Source organism: Rhinoderma darwinii, chromosome 1, assembly GCF_050947455.1.
Source record: "Rhinoderma darwinii isolate aRhiDar2 chromosome 1, aRhiDar2.hap1, whole genome shotgun sequence".
Taxonomy (NCBI): domain Eukaryota; kingdom Metazoa; phylum Chordata; class Amphibia; order Anura; family Rhinodermatidae; genus Rhinoderma; species Rhinoderma darwinii.
Genome location: NC_134687.1, coordinates 503,916,909 through 503,922,922, shown reverse-complemented (window position 1 = coordinate 503,922,922; position 6,014 = coordinate 503,916,909).

The following is a 6,014-nucleotide window of genomic DNA, read 5'->3' as shown; positions in this document are numbered from 1 at the left end:
GAGTTGGCCGTGCATACCGCTAAAGCCCTCAAACTCCGAGGCTGGCGCTGAGGAGCTCATACACGGCTGCAACCGGGCTGGCACGGCTTCCCCATGGCTCCTCTATCCCCCCAAGGATGCCATAGGCAGGCACACGCCGCTCATACCCGGAGCGGGCACACCGCCGCTGACATGCATCCTTCGCGGACCGGAAGTGCTTGTCAGCCGGCTGGACACAACGGGACTCGCCGCGGGCGCTGTGGAGCTCCCACAAGGAAGCTGCCGGCATGTACAAGCTCCCCAGGGGCCCCTCTATCCCCCCACGGGTGCAAAAGGCAGGCACACGCCGCTCATACTCGGAACTGGCTCCCGGCCGCTTTCGGAAGGAGACGCCGACGTGGCCTTGCTCGTGCAACTCCAGGTGGGCTTGAGGCTTCCGAAAATGCCATAAAAAAAAAAAGATTTTTTTATTATGAAGGTAGAAAAATCAGCGGGACCGACCCGCGAGCGAAGCCGACGGGGAGTTCCAGGAGGTCGGCATGAGTTGGCCGTGCATACCGCTAAAGCCCTCAAACTCCGAGGCTGGCGCTGAGGAGCTCATACACGGCTGCAACCGGGCTGGCACGGCTTCCCCATGGCTCCTCTATCCCCCCAAGGATGCCATAGGCAGGCACACGCCGCTCATACCCGGAGCGGGCACACCGCCGCTGACATGCATCCTTCGCGGACCGGAAGTGCTTGTCAGCCGGCTGGACACAACGGGACTCGCCGCGGGCGCTGTGGAGCTCCCACAAGGAAGCTGCCGGCATGTACAAGCTCCCCAGGGGCCCCTCTATCCCCCCACGGGTGCAAAAGGCAGGCACACGCCGCTCATACTCGGAACTGGCTCCCGGCCGCTTTCGGAAGGAGACGCCGACGTGGCCTTGCTCGTGCAACTCCAGGTGGGCTTGAGGCTTCCGAAAATGCCATAAAAAAAAAAAGATTTTTTTATTATGAAGGTAGAAAAATCAGCGGGACCGACCCGCGAGCGAAGCCGACGGGGAGTTCCAGGAGGTCGGCATGAGTTGGCCGCTCCTACCGCTCTTGCCCTGGAAGTCCACAGCGGGCACTGCAGAGCACCTACACGGCTGCCCCCGGTCTTGCACAGCTTCCCCATGGCTCCTGTATCCCCCCCACGGGTGCAGGCACACGCCGCTCATACACTCTGGGGCTGGCTGACAGCCCAGGTGACATGCCACCTCCTAGCCGACCGGAAGTACATGTCAGGCGGCTTGGGACATAGTGGGACCCCCCCCGCTGGCGCTGTGGAGCTCATACACTGTTGCCACCGGGCATGCACAGCTTGCATACGGCTCCTCTGCCCCGGGCTGCAATGGGCAGCACACCCCGCTCATACACTCTGGAGCTGGCTGACAGCAACTGCTGCTGATAATGATGATGACGATAATGTGCAAAGGGTTATCTATCGGCGGACAGTGTCACACTCTGGCCCTGGAACTGTGCCACGGTCTGCCTCTGCTGTTCACTACCGCCTCTGACATTTTTGAACATACCCCACTTTAACTTGATTTTAAATGTTTCACTTTCAAATGTTTCCCTTTCAGTAGCAGAAATGGCATTCTTTGACATTTGGGCCTTTTTATTGTCACTGCTGCTTGGTCACCAAATGGATCTCCTTGGATTGAGGCCTAGTCCTCTCCCCACCGCCCTGGAACTCTGCCCCGGCCTACGCTGCCTGCCGTCACACCCCTGGCCCTGGAACTCTGCCCCGGCCTGCCCTTGCTGTTCACCACCGCCTCTGACATTTTTGAACATACCCCACTTTAACTTGATTTTAAATGTTTCACTTTCAAATGTTTCCCTTTCAGTAGCAGAAATGGCATTCTTTGACATTTGGGCCTTTTTATTGTCACTGCTGCTTGGTCACCAAATGGATCTCCTTGGATTGAGGCCTAGTCCTCTCCCCACCGCCCTGGAACTCTGCCCCGGCCTACGCTGCCTGCCGTCACACCCCTGGCCCTGGAACTCTGCCCCGGCCTGCCCTTGCTGTTCACCACCGCCTCTGACATTTTTGAACATACCCCACTTTAACTTGATTTTAAATGTTTCACTTTCAAATGTTTCACTTTCAGTAGCAGAAATGGCATTCTTTGACATTTGGGCCTTTTTATTGTCACTGCTGCTTGGTCACCAAATGGATCTCCTTGGATTGAGGCCTAGTCCTCTCCCCACCGCCCTGGAACTCTGCCCCGGCCTACGCTGCCTGCCGTCACACCCCTGGCCCTGGAACTCTGCCCCGGCCTGCCCTTGCTGTTCACCACCGCCTCTGACATTTTTGAACATACCCCACTTTAACTTGATTTTAAATGTTTCACTTTCAAATGTTTCCCTTTCAGTAGCAGAAATGGCATTCTTTGACATTTGGGCCTTTTTATTGTCACTGCTGCTTGGTCACCAAATGGATCTCCTTGGATTGAGGCCTAGTCCTCTCCCCACCGCCCTGGAACTCTGCCCCGGCCTACGCTGCCTGCCGTCACACCCCTGGCCCTGGAACTCTGCCCCGGCCTGCCCTTGCTGTTCACCACCGCCTCTGACATTTTTGAACATACCCCACTTTAACTTGATTTTAAATGTTTCACTTTCAAATGTTTCACTTTCAGTAGCAGAAATGGCATTCTTTGACATTTGGGCCTTTTTATTGTCACTGCTGCTTGGTCACCAAATGGATCTCCTTGGATTGAGGCCTAGTCCTCTCCCCACCGCCCTGGAACTCTGCCCCGGCCTACGCTGCCTGCCGTCACACCCCTGGCCCTGGAACTCTGCCCCGGCCTGCCCTTGCTGTTCACCACCGCCTCTGACATTTTTGAACATACCCCACTTTAACTTGATTTTAAATGTTTCACTTTCAAATGTTTCCCTTTCAGTAGCAGAAATGGCATTCTTTGACATTTGGGCCTTTTTATTGTCACTGCTGCTTGGTCACCAAATGGATCTCCTTGGATTGAGGCCTAGTCCTCTCCCCACCGCCCTGGAACTCTGCCCCGGCCTACGCTGCCTGCCGTCACACCCCTGGCCCTGGAACTCTGCCCCGGCCTGCCCTTGCTGTTCACCACCGCCTCTGACATTTTTGAACATACCCCACTTTAACTTGATTTTAAATGTTTCACTTTCAAATGTTTCACTTTCAGTAGCAGAAATGGCATTCTTTGACATTTGGGCCTTTTTATTGTCACTGCTGCTTGGTCACCAAATGGATCTCCTTGGATTGAGGCCTAGTCCTCTCCCCACCGCCCTGGAACTCTGCCCCGGCCTACGCTGCCTGCCGTCACACCCCTGGCCCTGGAACTCTGCCCCGGCCTGCCCTTGCTGTTCACCACCGCCTCTGACATTTTTGAACATACCCCACTTTAACTTGATTTTAAATGTTTCACTTTCAAATGTTTCCCTTTCAGTAGCAGAAATGGCATTCTTTGACATTTGGGCCTTTTTATTGTCACTGCTGCTTGGTCACCAAATGGATCTCCTTGGATTGAGGCCTAGTCCTCTCCCCACCGCCCTGGAACTCTGCCCCGGCCTACGCTGCCTGCCGTCACACCCCTGGCCCTGGAACTCTGCCCCGGCCTGCCTCTGCTGCTCATTACCGTCTCTGACATTTCTGAACATACCCCACTTTAACTTGATTTTAAATGTTTCACTTTCAGTATTAAAAGTGTCATTCTTTGGCATTTGGGCCTTTTTATTGTCACTGCTGTTTAGTCACCAAATGGATCTCCTTGGATTTGAGGCCTAGTCCTCTCCCCACCGCCCTGGAACTCTGCCCCGGCCTACGCTGCCTGCCGTGACACCCCTGGCCCTGGAACTCTGCCCCGGCCTGCCTCTGCTGCTCATTACCGTCTCTAACATTTCTGAACATACCCCACTTTAACTTGATTTTAAATGTTTCACTTTCAGTATTAAAAGTGTCATTCTTTGACATTTGGGCCTTTTTATTTTCACTGCTGTTTGGTCACCAAATGGATCTCCTTACCTACCAGCAATCACCCTGGTTCTCTGGCTGGGCATGGGGATGCAAGTTGCTCCCGCTGACCCCCTTCCACCCCACCGGGACCTACCTGCAATCACTCTGGAACTCTGGCTGGGCATAGGGACACAGGTTGGTCCCGCTGCCCCCCCTTCCACCCCACCGGGACCTACCTGCAATCACCCTGGAACTCTGGCTGGGCATGGGGATGCGGTTTGCTCCAGCTGACCCCCTTCCACCCCACCGGGACCTACCTGCAATCACCCTGGAACTCTGGCTGGGCATGGGGATGCAAGTTGCTCCCGCTGACCCCCTTCCACCCCACCGGGACCTACCTGCAATCACTCTGGAACTCTGGCTGGGCATAGGGACACAGGTTGGTCCCGCTGCCCCCCCTTCCACCCCACCGGGACATACCTGCAATCACCCTGGAACTCTGGCTGGGCATGGGGATGCGGTTTGCTCCCGCTGACCCCCTTCCACCCCACCGGGACCTACCTGCAATCACTCTGGAACTCTGGCTGGGCATAGGGACACAGGTTGGTCCCGCTGCCCCCCCTTCCACCCCACCGGGACCTACCTGCAATCACCCTGGAACTCTGGCTGGGCATGGGGATGCAAGTTGCTCCCGCTGACCCCCTTCCACCCCACCGGGACCTACCTGCAATCACTCTGGAACTCTGGCTGGGCATAGGGACACAGGTTGGTCCCGCTGCCCCCCCCTTCCACCCCACCGGGACCTACCTGCAATCACCCTGGAACTCTGGCTGGGCATGGGGATGCGGTTTGCTCCCGCTGACCCCCTTCCACCCCACCGGGACCTACCTGCAATCACTCTGGAACTCTGGCTGGGCATAGGGACACAGGTTGGTCCCGCTGCCCCCCCTTCCACCCCACCGGGACCTACCTGCAATCACCCTGGAACTCTGGCTGGGCATGGGGATGCGGTTTGCTCCCGCTGACCCCCTTCCACCCCACCGGGACCTACCTGCAATCACTCTGGAACTCTGGCTGGGCATAGGGACACAGGTTGGTCCCGCTGCCCCCCCTTCCACCCCACCGGGACCTACCAGCAATCACCCTGGTTCTCTGGCTGGGCATGGGGATGCGGTTTGCTCCCGCTGACCCCCTTCCACCCCACCGGGACCTACCTGCAATCACTCTGGAACTCTGGCTGGGCATAGGGACACAGGTTGGTCCCGCTGCCCCCCCTTCCACCCCACCGGGACCTACCTGCAATCACCCTGGAACTCTGGCTGGGCATGGGGATGCGGTTTGCTCCCGCTGACCCCCTTCCACCCCACCGGGACCTACCTGCAATCACTCTGGAACTCTGGCTGGGCATAGGGACACAGGTTGGTCCCGCTGCCCCCCCTTCCACCCCACCGGGACCTACCTGCAATCACCCTGGAACTCTGGCTGGGCATGGGGATGCGGTTTGCTCCCGCTGACCCCCTTCCACCCCACCGGGACCTACCTGCAATCACTCTGGAACTCTGGCTGGGCATAGGGACACAGGTTGGTCCCGCTGCCCCCCCTTCCACCCCACCGGGACCTACCTGCAATCATCCTGGAACTCTGGATGGGCATGGGGATGCAAGTTGCTCCCGCTGCCCCCCCACCGGGACCTACCTGCAATCACCCTGGAACTCTGTCTGGGCATGGAGATGCAGGTTGCTCCCGCTGCTCCCCTTCCACCCCACCGGGACCTACCACCAATCACCCTGGAACTCTGGCTGGGCATGGGGATGTAGGTTTCTCCCGCTGCCCCCCCACCGGGACCTACCACCAATCACCCTGGAACTCTGGCTGGGCATGGGGATGTAGGTTTCTCCCGCTGCCCCCCCACCGGGACCTACCACCAATCACCCTGGAACTCTGGCTGGGCATGAGGATGCAGGTTGCTCCCGCTGCCCCCCCACCGGGACCTACCACCAATCACCCTGGAACTCTGGCTGGGCATGGGGATGTAGGTTTCTCCCGCTGCCCCCCCACCGGGACCTACCACCAATCA